The 20,753-nt window shown below is 38.4% G+C and overlaps 1 protein-coding gene across 3 annotated transcripts in view; it reads left to right on the plus strand.

Moving 5' to 3' along the window:
- Nucleotides 1-20,753, plus strand: part of TES (testin LIM domain protein) — a 47,718-nt gene that overhangs the window by 4,493 nt on the left and 22,472 nt on the right. Inside the window, exon 2 of one of the 3 annotated variants that reach the window (XM_073809858.1) lies at nucleotides 5,645-5,755. The exons of the other annotated variants lie outside the window; for them this stretch is intronic. The gene's annotated coding sequence lies outside the window, so the exon portion shown is untranslated. The remainder of the gene's footprint in view (nucleotides 1-5,644; nucleotides 5,756-20,753) is intronic. 3 annotated transcript variants of the gene reach the window in all.

The following is a 20,753-nucleotide window of genomic DNA, read 5'->3' on the forward strand; positions in this document are numbered from 1 at the left end:
TATCCTATTTATACTTGTATAGTTATTTTGTTTGCTGTTCAAAGCAATTTATGAAGTAGATCTTAGCCTCACTTTAAGGATAAAGAAACTAAGGCTTAGATACATTAATCTGAAACTGGCAGAACCTAACTGTGATCTTGAACCATAGTTTTCAGAATCCATGCAACTCCCATCATGCCACCTGGCCTGAGTCCTCTGATATCCTTTGCCTTGATCACTACATGTATGTTTGAATGAAGTACCCTAATATAAAAAGAGAAATAACCTGAGGTCTGTTTCAACATTTTTTATTGGTTTGTTTAAAGGAATTATATTGGAAGAAATGGTTTCTATTCCAATAAAATTACCACCCTACTGGTTTTCTACATTTTATTTATACTTTATCCATGGTTATATGTATGCCCTTTAGTGTAAGTTGCCTTTGACCTTCTTTGCACGGAAACAAGTCTAAATAAGTAAAAATATCATGAAAAGGAACTTCTGCGAGACTTTTACAGTCAAAGAAATTCCATAAGCTCCAATAATATTCTGGAACGTATCTTCTGGATTCTTCCAACTTCCCAGCTTTTGTTGGGAGCAATGATAATGCTGCCTCCTAGCTACTTAATATGGTTCTGAACAATAGCGACCCTGCTTTTGGCTCTCTGCTTTGGGATTTCAACCAGTGACATCTGGAATTGTATAGAGGCACTCATGGTTGGCCTGTTCAAGAATCTGTTCTACCTGCTGAAGCCCAGACTTGATAGAAAGCCTTACACATAGCATGGTAGGCTAAACCTCTCTTTCTCCTAGCAGCAAAGTGCTCAAAGTGCCACTGGAATGGCAGACCAGGCAGCTTAGAATAGAGCAGTTAAAAACAAAAAAAGTTCAATGCTAGGAAGAGAACTGTTCATTAAAGAGCTACCGAGAAGCAGTAGGAAACACCAAAATGTTGAACTGTTTTGTGAGGCTCTCACTGAGCTCTAGGATGATACCAGCATTGTGAGCACGAAATTAACATCATGGACCATCAGGGTTACTCTGAGGGGCCTATTTAGTAGAAAGAGAATGATAAATTGGTAAAAGAGTACTACTTCCTATGTTCTTTTTCTGAGAACCAGAAGTAGTTTGCCCCATGCTAATCTGAATATGTTTTTTACAAACCAGATCACTACAATGTGTTCAGAAATTAGAAAAGGTCAGTAAGTGCCAGTATAGGTAAAGAGCTGTAGTAGTATACAGAAAGATCTTCTGTACTATATCAGCTTTCTCACTCCTGTTTATCAGTATGATATCATTAAATTCACTCTGGGCTGAGAGTTAGTAGATCTGGGTCCACTCTAGTTTTTGTGATCTTGGCTACTTTGGATTTCAGTTTTCATATCTATAAAAATCAATAGGGGGGCTTCCCTGGTGGAGCAGTGGTTGAGAGTCCGCCTGCCGATGCAGGGAGCACGGGTTCATGCCCCGGTCCGGGCAGATCCCACATGCCGCGAAGCGGCTGGGCCCGTGAGCCATGGCCACTGAGCCTGCGCGTCTGGAGCCTGTGCTCCGCAACGGGAGAGGCCACGATAGTGAGAGGCCCGCGTACCGCAAAAAAAAAAAAAAAAAAAATCAATAGGGGAACGAAGTGATTTCTAAGATTTCTTAAAACGCTGTTACTCTTTTTGACTATGGAAAACATTATAGTTTACCAAGTATAATAGTGTTCCACAGTGCTTAAAAATCATACAAGCCAAGAATATATAAATATATGTGATTTTAATGAAATGGCATGTATGTACTCCTGTGAAGTCCATGAGAAAAATGAAATAATTTTTTTTCATAGATCTTAGCTGTTTTTCAACTTGTTTTTACTTAATTAGTTTGCCTTTTAAATATTTGTGGGGATTTGAAGACATTAAGTTTAATTAATTTAAATCTGTAGTATAAAGCTTCAAAGGCATATAAACTGCTCTGTTAGCATGAGTCAAATAAGCCTAGGCATGATGTATCACTTTCCTTGGTACTTAATTACAGGAAAGTGAAAAATAATGGAGCTTTTATTGTCTTTAAAAGTTATCTCTCCCCAAATAAGATGAGTCATTTAAAAACTATGTGAGTAGTTTATGTGCAAAGCACTGTTCTAAACTCTGGGGGTATAGTGTGAACAAAAAGGCAAGGTACCTTGTATTATAGAACTTACACTGTTGAGAGGAATGATAGAGCAAAAAAAAGTAAATGAAAGTAAATGACAAAATAAATGATAGAAAGTAAGCGCAAATGGGATTATACCCCTTAGTGAACTCTTTACAGGTCAGGAGTACATTAGATTTCCAACACAGAATGTCCTTTTTTTTTTTTTTTTTAATAAATTTACTTTTTTATTTTTGGCTGTGTTGGGTCTTCATTGCTGCATGCGGGCTTTCTCTAGATGCAGCGAGCAGGGGCTACTCTTCGTTGTGGTGTGTGGGCTTCTCATTGTGGTGCCTTCTCTTGTTGCTGAGCACGGGCTCTAGGTGTGCTGGCTTCAGTAGTTGTGGTGTGTGGGCTCTAGAGCACAGGCTCAGTAGTTGTGGCGCACAGGCTGTGGCATGTGGGATCTTCCTGGACCAAGGCTTGAACCCATGTCCCCTGCATTGGCAGGCAGATTCTTAACCACTGCGCCACGAGGGAAGTCCCAGAATATCCTAATTTAGTGGTGATTCTTGGTATTGGTTCCCGGTTTTGCAAACTTTGTAATTAGGGGTTATTATTTATCTTAAGTAATGGCAAATGAAAAAGAGATGAGAAGGTAGCTTTTATGTATTAGAATATAAAAAAGCTCATAATTAGATAAAGCTAAAATATTTACAATCTTACACCTATAAAATACACAAACTGTCTTTTGCCTGATTACAAATGCTCTGCAAGAGTCATTCCTGTATTGCGTTTACTGTTTACAGTCATTACTAATTTTTGTTTGGTAACTACTGTCATGGTACCTGAAAGAATGACTTTTAAAAATCTGTTTATTAGATCATTAATATATAGTACATTTAGGAAATTATTTTGCTTTTTACAAAGTGGTGATGTTCAGGGAGCATTATATAAATTATGAATTATGAAATCAACTTTTTCAAGGAGAGGAAAATAGAGAAAAGACTAACCAAAATCAAAATGGGTTTTAAAACCTCATAAATTTTCAAGATCTTAAGGAAAAATAGTTTGATAATTGATAAATTCACCCCTAGTCTTTGAGTAAAATCCATATATTAAAACTTGCCTTAAGCACTGTTATTAGAGGATTAAATTTAGAGGTTATGCTTTTCAGCTGTCTAGCTCCAATCTTTGATTTTCCTATAAAAGAGCTCAAGTCATATTTGGTTTCACTTATTTTTCTAAGTACCTGATCTACCTAACTCCCTACTTGAATAATAGGAAATTAGATAATAATATGCCTGACTGTAATTTTCTAATGAAAGTTCATGCTGTGACCCTAAAATGACTTTTTAATTACTTTTCTTTCTTTCTTCTCAACCACTTTAATCACTGTTCATTGCTAGTGACAAGAACATTAAGAAAGAACAGAAGGTGATAGAGGAAAGAACGAAAAGAAACTTGGTATAATTTGGGAACAGTGCTATGAAAGTGTTTCATGTTTCTATCACAATGAGTATTTAGCTATAAAAACTGGTTGATTCTAGGTATCGTTACTTTTATTTCGGTCATATTCAACAAAGGAGAAGAGCATAGCTCAGGATTGCCAATTTCTCTTACCCTTGGCTAGTCTGCCAAGAAAGCAGGACTGCTTGGGTTTGAGCACGGCTTGAGGCGGGGAACTGTAGGAGAAGCCAGGCATTGAGCATTGCTGAGAGTTTATCTGCCAAATGACAGCCAGGCTCCCAGTATATAAATATAATTAATCTCTGAATGAGGCTGGATCATCCTCAAATCACAAGTGATTCAGCCTGTGTTTATTACGGTGACATTCTGACCACCATACAGATTTTAAAAAGGGGTTTCAGGTTGTCTGTTGGTTATAAAGGTTCTTATCTGAACAGTGAGCCTAGCAAAAAGGAGGCTGAAAGCCTAGCACCAATGCCTTGGTGCTGAGTCCATTAATAAGTCTGCCGCCACCATGAACTTGCCTGTGCTTTGTTTGAAGATGAAATGATATCATGTTTCATTGCAAAATGATTATGCAAATGTTAGGTGGATTTTTATTTCTGTAAGTGTAACATCATAGAAGTCTTGATAGAATGAGTCACAAAGTAAAGGTAAAGAATGTATTTCCTTCATGGGGTACTGGCTACAATAAAAATAATCGGGGGTTAAACAAAACAAAGTCACCCTCTGTTTTTCATAGAGAATATTAAAAGTTTAGTTTAAATGTAAGACTACAGAATCTCAACTCCTTTTCTATCAATATTACCTGTGGAGCTTGTATCCCCCAAAATACTGTGATGTCAGCTTTGGTGGATAAAAGAAGGAAGGTAGGCAAGCTAGCTAGTGGGCAAGACATGTACGTTAACTACAGTGCTAGATAGAATGAAATAAGTGCTGTATGCTGTAATACAGTGTTGCTCAAAATATCTATGTTGAAGAACCATTTTTTCAAAACTCTGAATCTGTCATGGGCCGATACTTTTAAAACAAAAAAAATGAATTACTAAAAGGAAAAAAAGACAAATACGAGGCCAATTTTTAAAAAAATAAGTATATCAGACATAAAACTACTGTCAAATTGCTTAACAATTCCTAATTGCTTTCTCTCAGTTTCTTTCTATGTCTGATCACAGACTGGTAACCAACAGTTTGCAGACAGCCACACTTTGTAGCAGTGCAATAATAGGAATAGACAACTACAGTATCCCCCCCCCCCTTATCTGCGGGGAATATGTTCCAAGACCTGCAGTGGATTCCTGAAACCCCAGATAGTACCAAACCCTATATATACTGCTTTTTCCTATACATACATACCTTTGATAAAGTTTAATTTATAAATTAGGCAACAGTAAGAGATGAACAACAATAATGATAAAATAGAAAAATTATAGCCATATGCTGTAGTAATAGAAGTTTTGTGGATGTGGCCTCTCTCCTTAATTAACTTCTTCAACGCTGCCACAAATTCAGCAGTGGCTTCTTTATTGGCAGACGCAGCCTCTCCAGTAATTTTTATATTTTTCTTTCCAAACCTATTCCTGAATCTTTATAACCATCCCTTACTTGCAGTAAATGCTGTTAACACATTTTAGGGGATCCCTTGCTGAAGTCTTCATGTGGGCTCTATTGCTTTCTGGTGCCACATGTTACTACCAACTGGAACATGTTTTCTGTTTGTGTGTCCCACCCACAAATTTAATGTCTTTTCCATCTTAAATAAGCAATTAGCATGCACTGTGTGGCCATAACTTCTGCAGTTTGAGGTGCGACAGCAACACTAACATGAATTTCTTTTTCCTTCTTCACAATTTCATGGATAGAAGATTCCTTCTTACCATAGATCTTAGCAGCATCAGCATACAATTTTTGTTTGTTTGTTTGTTAAGTGGAGAACTTTCACCTTTTCACCTAAAGGAAGCACTTTAAGGCTCCTGTTTGGCAGATCCGAATTGCTAGCATCGCTGCTTCTGCACTTGGCCAGCGATTTTTATTTTGGCTGGCCAAAAATTAATTCTGTTATTTCACTAACACTTTGCAGGTTATTACAGTCTATAGTTACACGTGACACAGCTGTAAATTCTTCCAGTTTTCATGAAGTGCTGTCTTCAATCCACTCTTCTGTAGAAGCAAAGGAGCATTCTCTAGCACTGTGAGTTTCATTTTCACTTTCCGTATCAGAATAGATCACTAAGGTTTTTTTGTCTTTTTGTTGGTCTAATATTCACATCATCTGAATCAGAACTATATTCTGAAGAACTATCATTTTCTGAGACACTAGTATATATGTCGCTCAGACAGTCAGAGAAAGTATCTGCATAAAATTCACCGAAAAATTCTTCACTCAACATTTCGCAATGCATCATTTTTGAAAGTTTTACGTTTATAATATACACAAGATTGGAACAAAAACCTAACGGAGCAAAATGTGAATGATAATGACAATCATAAGTTGTATAATGAACCCTTGATCAATTTTAAGCTCTAACAACTTCTCATGTTATGTTAATTGTACCACTGTCTAAAAACGTATTGATACGTCTTCGGTCAATAACGTTCCGGTAACAAAAGACGAATTAATACGTCTCCAGTCAATAATGTGTTTAAGTAAAAATAAGGGTTACTTGAACACAAGCACTGCAATGTACTGCAACAGTCAGTCTGATAACCAAGTTGGCTACTAAGTGACTACCTAGCTGGATAAACTGGACAAAGGGATGATTCGTATCCAAGGCAGGACTGAGCAAAGGCTGGAGATTTCATCACGCTACTCAGAATGCAATTTAAAACTTAGGAATTGTTTAATTCTGAAATTTTCCATTTTATATATATATATATATATATATATATATTTTTTTTTTTTTTTGCGGTACGCGGGCCTCTCACCGCCGGTGTCTCCCCGCCCCGTGGAGCACAGGCTCCGGACACGCAGGCCCAGCGGCCACGGCCCACGGGCCCAGCCGCTCCACGGCACGCGGGATCCTCCTGGACCGGGGCACGAACCCGCGCCCCCCACACCGGCAGGCGGACCCCCAACCACTGTGCCACCAGGGAAGCCCTCCATTTAATATTTTTGTATCATGGTTGACCGTGTATAACTGAAACCATAGAAAGCAAAAATGTGGATATGGGGTGGCTACTGTATTATGAAGTTTCAGAAGCAGAAGTAATTTAATTGGGTAGATTGGGAACAACATTATGGAGGAAACAACATTCAAACTAACTTCTGTAGGATAAATAAGGTTTCAGTAGGCAAAGAAGGAATTCCAGGAAGAATAAATAAATGAACCAAAGAAACAAGGCTGCAAAAAGTCGGTAAACCCTTGGTATTCACACCATAACAGTTTCAGTGTTGACGCTTCTAAAACAAAGCCAAGGTACATGATCTGTAGTGATTTGTGACTTTCCTAGATTTCAGGTTTGAATTTAGGAAGTGTGCCACTGAGCTTGTACAGGAACCTAACCTACTGCTGAGGATCTATATCTTTATCCTAATCTTGATTCTTATTTAATACACTTTGTCATCTCTTGAGGTAGAGGAGGAAATTTCACTGGCGTCTAGCTGATATAGTCTGGGCTTGGTTCCAAGCTGTGGGTTGGGACTACGTTGGCTCCCCGTATCTTTCATCTTCCTTAGATCATTGGATATCTTAAGCAAAAGTTTGGAGCAATAGCGGGCATGTCCAACTGCAGGAGCACATTTTAAGCCTCTGCTTGTGTCACAGCAGTCACATGTCCAAGTTCAAACTCAAGGGGAGGAAAAGTCCAGTTTAATGACTATGAGGCAAGGGTATGGATGTTTAATAACTACTTGGGAATGAAGAATTGGGATCATTACTTCAGCCTATCACATATTCTACAGTGGGATTTTTTTTTTTAAATTTGGGGGTGTAAGTATACTTTTCTGAAGTTCTCTCATGTATCAGGAGTCCATTCTGAGAAGATACTCTGCACAGTTTCATAGACAGCTGGTATTTCAAAGCAGGGTAGTTTTTGACCCTTCTGAAAAATTATAAAGGAAAATTGACCTTGGGGTATCCTTTACTTGATTTTTAGAGGGTTCTTTTTTTCATTTAGTCAGTCTTCTGTTAGTTTTGAGACTAACAGACTTCTCCAAATTCATCCCAGCTAGGTCATATGATCTCCATGTGAAGAAATGTAGAACTCATTTCTTTGGAAAATGTCAAGTTGCCAAAGGTTTTTAAGAGGAGTTAAAAAATCTGACCTTTGAAATACTACAACAAATTGGAAATAGATTCTACAGATATTCAAATGATGCCATGTGTTAGACTCTGCCAGTGGTAGCAGAATAGAAAATTATCCCAAGAGAAATAGGCAGAAATTAATGGTAGAGGGAGGCAAGACAGATTTGAGTGGCTTAATATCCATATTTCTTTTAAGATGTCACAGGTGAAAACAATTGAGATGTTATTTGTTGGCACTTTTCTCATGGACCAGATGAAATCAAGCCAGAGGATGGAATCATCCAGTGGACCACTGTTGCCCACTCCTCTGGAACACAGGGAGTTTAGAGGGAGAAGAACAGAACTTTCATAGGTTTGAATCCCAGTTTGACACTCCTCTAGAAATTTGGACAAGTTTCTTAGCCTCCTTGGCTTTAGGGGACTTATCGGTAAAACATCGATAATACCTCCTTATTGGGTTATTGTGAGATTAAATAAAGTAATGCTTGTAAACACTTAGAACAGTGCCTGACATATAGAGAGTACTTGATCAGTGTTATTATTAATGTTCTCTGATCGGTTTTGTTTAGTTATCGAGACCTTAGTATCAATAAGTAAATGTTTGGAGAACCAGAATTGCAGGAAGGTTATCAGCTTTAGAATTCTGGGTTCAGTCTTAGCCTTGGCACTTACTGGCTATGTGAATTTGGCAAAATTATTTAACCCTCTAATCCTCAGGATCTTTATCTGAAAATGTATTGCAGCCATCTGTCTCACAGGGGTATAAGAATAATTGACATGAACATTTTAAAGCACAAAGTATGGTGCCTGCACATACAATAAATAGATGTATCATAATCGTTATCAAGAAATCCAATTTAGAGGGAAGAAAATCCTGCATAGATCTTCAAACCATTTAACAAGCACCTGAATCTATCATCAAGAATTTTATGACAACACGCTTTCAGAAAATTATTGATACTTGATGCTTTGTTGGACACAAAGAAATATTTAAAATTCAATAACTGGAATTTATTAAATTACTAGATTTCATTTTTTCCTTTTTATAATTTGCAAATTATTTTGATTTTAATTTTTTATGATAAAAATTTATAAGTGTTTCTAGTACTTGTTTGAGTACATGCCATGTGCTAGTCATTATGGGAAAGATTTCAAAGCTATATTAATTAGGTTCCCTAGCAGGGGCACTTGATTTAACATTACCAGGTACTTTGGTCCAGTATAGGAAATAGGTATGTTTTCCTGAATAGAATCTTCCTCAGAGTTTTTGGGGTAAATTGCAAAAATGGCTGCAATTCTTTGCAGCACCTTCCATTAAGAAATGGAGTCTATTTTCCTACCCTTTGAATCTGGGCTGCTGGTAGACAGTGGTAGAACTGATGTTGTGTGTGCTGCAGGCTTGGCCCTCACGAGGGCTTGTTTGCTTCTAACTACTTTATTGGAACCCTGCTACTATCATGTGAACTAGCCTAGTCCAGCCCACTGGAGGATGAAAGATGACATAGAAAAGATGAAACATCTCAGCTGAGGTTCCCCTATATTAGCTGTCCCTAGCTCACCTGAAAGGTGACTACGTATGTAGTGAGCCCAGCTCAGACCAGAAGAACTATCCAGCTGAACCCAGTCCAAGGTGTTAAACTGCAGAAGCATGAGCAGAATATCATGACCGGAAACTACAGAATAAATGATTGTTATTTTAAGCCACGATGTTTAAGGGTGGTTTGTTAGGCAACAGATCGTAACTTATACCCCCTCTATTGCTAGGATGTAAGTCTTCTCAGCCTCCCACAGTGAAAGCTATGGAAAAGGTCTTAGAGAAGGCTTTTCTCATTCAGAATTACCCTCATAGCCCTCTGTACATAAGAAAGAGTAAAGAATCAGGACACTGTAGCTTCCCTGACATCATTGGTCACTTGAGAATGGGCCCCCTTTCTAACCTAGTCAAATCTAATTTTGATTTTGAAAGTTGTCTATTTCCCCTGAACCCTAGACAAATCTAAGATGATGTCTGTGTACCTTTTGTAGTGACAAAGTCCTTGGGCTATAGTTTAAATATAGAACAAAAAGCATGTGACTCTAAACCATTTCTCTAATAGATCAAAAATCAGAAGATGGATCAAAAATTAGTTAAGGCACTTATGTTTACACAACACATCATATAAACATAATTCATTTTTTCCAGAGTAAGGGATGGTGTGAAAAGGCTGAACAATAAGTAAATAAGCATAAGGCATCTGGCAGTAGGGTTTCTGTATCTCTCCCTTCCTTTCCCAGTTTCCAAGACCCCTATCTGTGCTATAAGACTTTGTTTTTGCTCTAAATACACCTGAATGCCAATCCTGGGCAAAAGTGGAAAATGAGAAGATTGTCTTTTTGTGCCTTTTACCCCCAATTTTCTGTGAAAGCCTTCTCTCCGTTGGGCTTTTCTCTCCAGGTCCTTTGGATGATCATGATTCCCTGGGCATCCTTCTCTAACAGCTCTCTCAGCCAGTGCCACAGGCCTTTCCCTTCATTCTGGCTCTGAAAACATGCCTGTACTGTCCTCTTTTCCTGCGTGTGCTCTGATTAGATAGGCAATTAGTGGCAATAATCATTTAATTGTATAGTTATCCTCACCCCACTCCTATAACAGGTTACTCCTAAAGAAATAATTCTGTAGTCCTTAGGCCTGGTAAACAATGATGGTAATATTCAAGTTTTGGGATATGCAGTCTTATTAAAGGCTTCTCAATACACAGCACTATCTGTGGAATCCACTCTTTAGAGCCAGCTGTGGAGGTAGTGACAAGACCAAATTAGAACTGTTTGTCATGATCTAAATTCTTTTAAGAGACTCCTACAGATGGCTTTTGGAATCAAGTTTTTAAAATCCCTTTTATAGCTAATAATTGGGAGTCTCTGAGACCTGTGTATAAAAGCAAACGCATTACGGAGTCTTTCCACTGAGCCAGAGCTCAGCCTATCCTAATTAAGAAGCCATTTCATCAGCAATTGTAGCCTGTGACATTTTTATAGCCTGCATTGTCTTTCTCAAAGTAACAGAGTAAGGAGGAGGCCCTTTTTGAGTAGAATTCGCAGAAGAGGTATTCTATTGGTGAACATCTCAAGTGACTGCCTTTAGGTAAGAGTTTAAAAATAATTTGATAGTAAGTTTGAAAAACGTTTATAAGGAGCCAGCATAAACTGAACAGACACAATACATTTCTTTTTATAATTTGCTACCTAAAATAAGTGCAGTCTCTTAAAAAAAATCTAAATTATTTTGTCCCTAATAATACGGTGAGGATACATTAGGTTTCGAAAAAGTATACAGTACTGACAAGTTGGTTATGGACTGGTGACTATAAATACTACCTAATTTGAATCAAGTAATTTACATTCTGATATCACAAAGAAGTGCTATATATTTTTTCCTTTACTTTCCATCACCAGAAGAGTTATGTAATAGAATAAGGTTTATATCAATCTTTTTCCAGTTTTATTCTCTATTCATTAAGGAGGACTATGACATATAAAAATTGTGAAAATTTTCTCTTAAATATATTTCTAGAAATTTCTTGCTAGTCAAACCTGATATTTTGTATTCTGGTTTGTGGCTGTGTTCTAAAACACAAGTATGTGTGCACACAAGTGTGTATGTATATACATTGAGATGGTTAGAGAATAAGACTTAGAGACTAAAAATCATATTCTACCCTGTCTCCTGGAAGACTGTTCCCTGATCTTGACTGAGTGAACAGTTAAATTGAGGTGAATAAGAGCATTTATAAAGGAATGAGCAAAGTTTTGTTTTACTATGCCCGTTGGGGTGAAGACACATTTAAATATTTGAAATGGAAAAAAATAAAGTCAGGGGTTGTAGATAAGCACACCCTATATCCTCTCCCTTTGTAAAGTCTGTCATCACAAATCGCTTAGTATTTAAAATCAAAACAGAATAGAGGCCGTGGTAGACAGTCTCTAAGGTGGCCCCCATTGATCCCCACCTCCTAGAATTCATACTCCTGTATATTCCCCTTCCCTTGAGTGTGGGCTGGACCTGGTCAGTTGCTGCCAAGGAATATAACATGGCAGATGTGATGTATATCCCTTTCAAGATTAAAGACTGCAGCTTCTGTCTTGGGTACTCTCACTCTCTGTGGGATCACTTGCCCCTGGGAAAACCAGCTGCCATGTCACAGGTGCCAATGTGAGAGAGCTTAAAAGTGGATCTCCTTCCAGTCGAGCCTTGAGATGACTGCAGCCCTAGCTGACCCCTGATTGCAACCTTGCAAGAGGCTCTGAGCCTGCCCACCTAGGTAAGGCACTCCCACCTGCCTGACCCACAGAAAGCTATGAGATGACAAATATTTGTTATTTTCAGCCCCTAAGTTTTAGGGTAATTTGCAATTAATACAGAGGTTTTCCATTATAAATCTAGGAATTTAATGATTTGAAAAAAAAATGAAAAGAATTATTGCAGTTTTTGCCTCATTATGTAACGCCTGGACACTGCATAAATGTACGGATTCGTTTCTATAATGTAGTAAGTAATTTTGAGTACTAGTGATGTCTCCATGTTTTGAATAAAGATCTTTCAACTGTGAGATTCAATTTGTTCGTTTGTATTTTGTTGTTTCTTTTAAAACGTTTTTTCTCTTGCTATAACATTGGAAGAGACCTATTTTGCATCGGGACCCTGGATATTTTCCTTGACTCCTGACCCATTCTTTTGAGGGCCCTCTTGTGTGCGTGATTAATCACCTCAGGGCATTCAGTGTTAGTGCAGCTGACACAGGTTTCTTATAATCAGTCTCAGGTTTGTCTAGGAAGGAGCGCTCCTGGCTGGTGACAAATAAGCAGTCTTTCAGATCAAAATCTATTGTTCTACAGAAGTTACAGATGAGGCATATTACTCATTTAAATTATTACTTATCTTCAGAGTCTCATTTTGGAGAAAAAAAGTGGTGACTTTATAGTCAAGAGCTCAGGATTTAGAGTTAGAAATGCCAAGATTCAAATCTCAGCTCTGCACTTGGCATATTGCCAACAAGATAGCTGGGCAATCTTAGACAAATTTCTTAATCTCTCCAAGTCTCAGTGTCTTTATTTGTGAAATAGGAGTGATAACACTTTCCCACAGGTCGTCTTGAGAGTTTCATAAAGTGATGTATGTATTGTGCCTGGTAGGTATTAACATCTTAACAAATGGTGGTTGAGGTATTTTTACTACCACTTCCACCTTCACAACTACCAGTGCTCATTAAGAAAAAGAATAATTAGAATCGCTTCAAGGTAACCTACCAAAACTAAAATTCATTATTGTTTCCTAGAAAAAAGCAGCGGGATCTACCTCTGATCTTCATCAAAAACGTTACCATATTTATTGAAGTTGTATGGATGTCTTAGGTAATCTGCTGCAATTTGATTACATCCCAGATCGAAGTAGACAGGTTGCCTTGGTTACAGTCCTTGTATCACTTACCTAATACTGGTACTGACCTAAGAAATGTAGGGGAAGACTGGGTGGGAGTTATCTATTTAATTTGTTAAAGTTCCAGGAAGATTGACCCAGTACCTCCAGAATAGAACTTATTATAAACTACTTAGACTGAAAGATCACTTGTTTCCTTTTCTTTCCTACCACAATGATTTGTTAGTGATGATTTACTACTATGTGTGAACAAAAAGGTGTCAGTCCATTTGTCTCACAGTGGATTTTATGATACAAATTCATCATGTAGGGCTCTGGCTTTGTACTTCATGTGCTGAAAAGCTGAAGGGATGTGGAAATGAATCCTAGAATCTGCTATGAAGAGTTTTATTCCCACTTACTTCTGAATAAGTGGTCTTGAAAACTAAAGACCCTTCATTGATTATTTTATTCTTGGCTATAATATTTTGATCTCAAGTTAAAATTATATTTCTTTCTATTTAAAAAATTTAGTTACTAAATATTTATCTAACCCAGGGTCTTTCCATGTTCATGACCTATGTTTAGGCACTGGAGGTTAAGAACAGGCATTCGGCAATGCAACTGACATTGGGTCCGTTAACAATTTTCTGCTTTAGTTTCTTCATCTGGATGAAAATGCAGATAATAATGAATAGTTTTCATAGAATTGTTATGAGTATAAAATGAGATGATCCATGTAAAAATCTCATAACCATGCCTGATAATATAATTGCTCAATAAATATTTGACATTGCTTTTATTATCACCATCACCCCTGCCAGAGCCATTTTATTTTATTTTATTTTATTTATTTATTTTGCGATACGTGGGTCTCTCACTGTTGTGGCCTCTCCCGTTGCAGAGCACAGGCTCTGGACGCGCAGGCTCAGCTGCCATGGCTCACAGGCCCAGCCGCTCTACGGCATGTGGGATCTTCCCGGACCAGGGCACGAACCCCTGTCCCCTGCATCGGCAGGCGGACTTTCAACCACTGCGCCACCAGGGAAGCCCTAGAGCCGTTTTTTAAAAAATTTTTTTATTTTTTAATTTTCTTGTGAAAAGCAATGGGAATTCCTTGGGGTAAAGGTGCTATGTCATAAATCATTTGATAATTAAAACAAGTATTAAATAAATAGATAACACTTTTTGGCATTTCTATAAATCTCAGGCTGTGTAGCAGGCGTCAGGAATTCAAATATGAACAAGAAACTCACAGTCTAGTGGGGTAAATGGATGTCATAGTATAGAAAAAAGGGACTAAATAATAGAATTTGAACCAAGACCAATAGGAATTCAGAAGAACTTTGCTGAGGATAGTTCAAGGAAGGTATCACCAAGTAACTGCTGTTTGAACTGGGTGTATAGAGAGTAGCATTTTACCAGATGGAGAAGAGGAATGAGATCCAGGCAAGGAGAAAGCTCGTCTAGAAGCAGAGCATGGCTGGAGGGGAGGGGTGTGAGGAAGGGAGCTGTAGGAGCAAGGGTGGTGCCAGGTTGAAAAGGCTTTTTTCTCTCTGCCAGGCTAAGACATGTGAAATTCACTGCACTCATTAAAAACATCTAACAAGGGGAATGTTATGATCATCTTTGGGTTTTATTAAAATAACTTTGGGAGCAGCACTATGACATTATATGAAAGGAGTGATTAGTTTGGAGAGTATGTTCCCAGGTTGATGTGATAGAAGTTTGAACACGAACTGTGGAGTGGAGATGAAGGAGGAAACTGTAGGTTTTAGAGAAGAGACCAGAAAAGACAGGGACCTAAAAAGCATGGCTTAGACGAGGATAAAGAAGGCCTCGTGACTAAGTGACTGACTAAGTAATGACTTTTTCTTCATTCTTGTTCTCATGTATTTCAGACTTGAGTAAGTGAGAGATGGGAAGTTTTCGTTCTTATGATTAAAGGAAAAGATAACAGCAATTTTAGTAGGAATGATTAATCGTGGCTCTTAATCACAATAAATTATTCTCACCTATAAAGTGTTCTCACCTAAAACACTTGGCAAACTATAGAAGTTAAAGGATGCCTCTCTTTTTACTTTTAAGTCTGGTTTTCTATGCAACCTAACCTTTTTTTTTTTTTTTTCTATGGGGGGTGGTTACTGAAAATCTTAGTAGATAATGTGAAACAGGCATTGAGCTAAAAATCTAAAACTGTTTAAAATCTGTCAGAGAGATTAATGAAAACATATCGATTTGGGTTTGGGTGGGGGGAACTTCACAGATTATACCAGGTTTCTAAAAGAGCCACGTGCTGAGAGGAATTATTTACATAGAAATGCAGTTCCTTTGTCCAGAATATTCATTCGTGTGAACAAGATCTAAAATACCTAAGAGTGTAATATGAATGCATGTATGTATACATATATATGTATAGGTAGATGAATACAGATACACATATACAGAGAGAGAGAATATATGTGTATTTCATATAATCTACCTTGGTCAGCTTCATTCCAAGATGATTAAAGAAGTCTTAGTAACACTTGCTTGTTTAGTAACCACATATGATTTTTTGCTCCAGAGGGAAATTTGGTTATGAAAACAGCATGAATCAGATGATCTCACCATGAATACTGAATAATATCTTCCAGACCCAAATTGTATCCAAATCAACTCAGACTGTGTTTGAAATACCAGATGTTCTCTACTCTTCTTTCCTCTTTCTTTAAAGTATCTGACATGCAGTACCCTTTCCTGGGTCATAAGGGTCACTTGAAATGTTGCCAACCTATCTGGTTGCCTGAAATTATGAATATGGAGAAATTGAACCCATTCCCGTTTCTTACTCTAAAATAAGCAGGAGATGATGGATGTTTGGAGGCACAGATCATAGTGCTATAAGCTCAGTATCTGGATCCTATAATTAAGGATATTTTAAAAGTCTTATTTGTCTATGACTAGTGTTTCAGAATAAATATTATACGTCATTTTTATTTTTTCAAAGGACCTTGATAGGTATTCCTAAAGCGTGACTGTAGTTTTTCCAAATATAGTCAATCCAAAGAACCTGTTTTCTTGGACACCGAAGAAGAAAAATTAATCTGTCATAACCTTGTATTGATGCTGACCAGAATGCGTTACTAAAATTATATGAAGAAGACAGCTTTGGGACTTGTGTGCTTATGAAAAAGCATGTGTTTTCAGGCACCAAGCATTGACTCTGCAGGGAATACTGTATCACATTTGCTGTTGAAATAATTATGTGCAACAGAACTGTGTCTTATCCCTCAGAACGTAAATTTTTTGTTTCCTATGTGTACTTTATAAACTACTATTCCAAGCTGAATTCCAAATGATTCTGACCTGTAAGAGCCAATAATATATTAGCTTTCTCAAATAATTATTTTCTATTTAGTGTTTAAATGTTGAGCAGATGACCATGCTGAATAACAACTAAGATGAAGTTAATCTGAAACATGATTTTCAGTCATAATTTTAGAATTAAAAGGTGTCTTGGAATTGATCTAGTTCAATTCCTTCATTACCTAGATGAAGCCTAAAGAAGAAAAATGACTTCTAAAATCACTGGACTTGGCAGTGATATAATACCTTGGGGCCAGATCACAGTTTTCCTGACTCTCTTCCAGTGCTCTTTCTACATTTTCACTGTTTAGCCATGTAATTCTTGATCATTTCCTTAATACCTGGTGTAGCTAATTCTCGTGACATACGACATATGAGCACACATATATTGGTGTTTATATTACTCCAAGGATCTGAACTTCACGTTCTAAGCAGCTAGGCTATCTTAGCTGAGGCTAATACTTTCTGGACTTCCCTTCCTCTCTACCACCCCCTCCCACACACCATGGGTATCATTAAATAACACCTTCCCTGTTCTCATCCCTCACCAAGAATTCTCCAGCCCAGAAACCTGGGCAGAAACTAACCGGTAAGATCCGGATGTCTAAGAGTAACAGCCATGGCCCTTGAGGAAAGGAGAAGGACCTTGACCAAAGAATGCAGTCTGTGCTGCGGGTAGGGGGAGGGACAAGGTATAGTGAGAAGAATTCTGGATCCTGGACTTAAGGGAATCCTGAACAGAGTAAGGAGGAAGAGAAATTGGCTGAGCCCTTAGGACAGATGGGGTTCCAGACCCTCAAACTGAGACTAAGAAGAGTTGGGGAATCCCAGCTCCTGTGACCTCTGCCCAAAAGGTCTCGGAATAGGTCTTGAGAAACTGTGCCTAGGGCAGCTCTGGCTCTGAAACTCATTTTACTACAGAGTAAAATCCGTACATTTTACTTCATTTGATATATGTTTGACTTGTTAAAGGGAGAGTAGCAGATTCCTGGATGCCTAAATTGGCGTGGGAACAAAAGCAGAAGAAAGTTGCCTCACACCAGTAGGGATATGTCTGCTGGGGGTGCAATTTTATCATCTAAATTGGATTGAACAGGATTAGAGAACACACTGCACTCTGGATTATAACTTAGCCTGGAACTAGGCACATCGACAAAACAGGGAAAATGCTGGAGTGTGACCCACAGATCTTTGTTGTCTGAGTGGCTTTGTGCTTTTGTATCCTAACTGAGGTTGATAAAAAGGGTAAGATTATGGAAGACGTATCCACCCAGTAAGTGGCATAAGTTAGAGATCTTCAATGCTGGGTGTCAAGGAGGTTGACTTTTTATAGCTTCATTTACAGGGGAAATTTAATGAAATTCCCTTAAAGAGAGTAAATTCATTGCCAGTCTGAAACTCTCTAATCACTTTAGCTGCTAACAGTGGTTTTGAAAACTAGGTGCTTTTTTGGTTTGAGTGTTGTTTTTTAATTAGAACTGCTTCCTTTGGGTTATAGCAGGAGAGAGTGTATCATATTGCCATGACCTCATTCCACTCTCTTTCATTTACTTGTTGTCTCTTTGTGATTTTTGAGAGTCCCCTCACTCCTTATGTCTGGGCCCTGGGGGAAGAGGAAAGTGTGTGTGTTTGGGAAGGTGGGAAGGGACATGTTCTTAAGGTGGTCACAAACCCAAATTGCAGGAAACAGCCTGTATGGAATTAAGGTGACCTTCCAGGCAGGCCGGCCGGCAGGGGTGGAAGAACATTGGAGCAGTGCTTTCTGAGCTTTCCAGGGCAGACTGCAGAGCCGTTTTCTCAAATTACTGCTTTTCTCAGAGTCGGGTCTCCTGAAAACTAAAATAGCTAGATTCTTTTGTCTTTTGCATAACGCACTTTATTTCCGTGGGTCTCCCTAACCCTGAGGTTTGGCCAGCAGAACTTAAGAGGGGCTCTTGCCCCCCTCCCCCCATTCTCCACCCCACCCCCATTGCCTGCATGGCTTTTCTCTAAAGCTTCCTCCTTAGAGTATCATCCTTTCTCTGGGAATGTCTTCTCTGTTAAATCTGGTGGCCTAAGACACCGTACCAAATTGTTCAGGAGATATATTTCTTCCTCAGGAAAAGGAAAAAAAGAGAGAGAACCCCACCTGGCCTGCTGCAAGACTGGCTGTATCACCTCTCAAGTACTCTAAGATGTCCTCAGCTTTAACCATCCCTCTTCTGTCACAGGCTTCAAATATGGTGTCCCCTCTGCCTTGAATGTACTTCCTCCTCCTCTTTACTGAGTTAGATGTTGCTCATCCTTTCCAGCTCAGTTCAGCTATCACTTGTTCAAAAGAGCTTTCCCAACCTCCCTGCCTGATTCAAGGCTTCTCTTTATAGAGGCCTCAAACTCATCTCCACTGAGACATGTTGCAGGAGGCTTGGGGCCTGTAGTTCTTTTCCTTGAAGCAGAAATGAGGCAGGGAATCTTTTTAGAAAACGGAAGGGGTCCCACTGGACACCCTATAGAGTCTGCCCCAGAAGCACTAGCACAGTGCAGCACAAGTCAGACTGGGTTTTAGGTTAGCTTGCTGTCGACTAGCTGTATGACCAGGAGCAAATCAACTCTCCTCTGAATTTTAGTTTCCTGATCTCTTACACCAGGGGGATGCCTAGGCCTGTCCCGCACTAAGAATATGTGGGGCACTTTAAAAGAGTAGATGTTCATGAGACACCACCAGTTCTAATAATTCTAATAAATAAACTGATAACCATTTTAAGAAGATTGAAAAGCAGGTAGGAAAGAAACAACTTGCCCCTTTCCAAGGCTGACTTTGTAAATCAGCAATGAGCTACACTGAGGCCTTAGTGTAAAATCTCTGGTGACTAATTGAGGTTCTAGTTACATTAGCTGAGCTTCCAAGTTTCATTCAGAAATACAGAATGAGATGGTATTGGTCCAGTATGTTTCTGGTATTTTATTAAGGCCAGTGTTGCTCAGACCAGATGATTTAGATTGGAAGGCAGGCAAGAATTTGTTTAGGTGGCCATTTAACTTAGAGGCAGAAGCATACTTAGTTCTCCATTATTATATAAGCCAGTAAATCTTTGTTTCAGGATTTTATACACACTTACATATAAGTTTGTGTATGTCTGCATGTTTTCTTTCATGGGATAAGATGTATTTCTTACTATGAATTATATACAAGAGAGTTTGAAGCAGCTGATTTAAGCTAAGCTATGTGATTAAGCCTTAATAATGTAATCTTAATTTTCATTTGGGATCAGAGTTTAGCAGGAGATGCATGAAACACAGTATGAGGCAAATCCATATACCAGGAGGATTCAGGATTGTTACCTCTCCTGTAATGGAAAACTGGAAAGGGCTTGAAAAAGAATAGACCTCTTTTTAGATTTGCTGTTCATTTTACTGTGGATATCGTAATGGAGAAAACTCTTTAATTATGTTCCTTGCAAAAGACCAGAAAACTAAAATAGCTAGATTCTCTCTGTCTTTTGCGTAACCCACTTTATTTCCGTACTGTGAACTATAATGATCAGTGACAAGGAAATAATTTGATTCTTTCAAAAAAAAGTGTCTAGTTTTAAAGTATACAATTTAGAGAATTTTAAATCTTTGAAAATTGGTAATGGAGACATGGCAAAGGTGACAAAGTTTAGTTAATGCTGGACAGATTTTTATCCCCTTTAGAAAGTATTCTTGAGAGGGTATACCTTTAAAATATTGTAGGTTCTCCTAAGCAGCTGGGTGGACCAGCTGGTTTTGAATATGCCGTTAGTTATCATAAGAGGATGTGGTCATTTTCTTCAGGGAAAAATGGAAGGGCTTCATTTAAATTTCAGGGCATGGTCAAGCTGATCTTTCAAGGAACAAGTTACAATGTGGTTTTGACTGCACAGGAGAAACACAACTTGGTCAAGCTACAACAGGGAGCCACTGAAAAAAATCTCTCATCTGGCTTGAACTCTTACTCCAGACACTAGGCAGTAACAAATTTGTCAGCAGTCACTGATGTGACATTTAAGCTACAGAATAATTGAGGCACTGGTGATTTGCCAATGTGCTGAAGCAAAGCCAGTCAATCTTTTTTACTCTAGTATCAATAGTTGGGTAAAAGAGGTTCCATTGCCTTCTTGTGTCCTTCCCTCATCTGCACCCCCCTCTTCTGCTTATTAAGTCATGTCTCAGGAGTTCCAGAGGGTTATTGTTCAATACGGGAA

The sequence above is a fragment of the Tursiops truncatus genome, chromosome 9, assembly GCF_011762595.2.
Source record: "Tursiops truncatus isolate mTurTru1 chromosome 9, mTurTru1.mat.Y, whole genome shotgun sequence".
NCBI lineage: Eukaryota > Metazoa > Chordata > Mammalia > Artiodactyla > Delphinidae > Tursiops > Tursiops truncatus.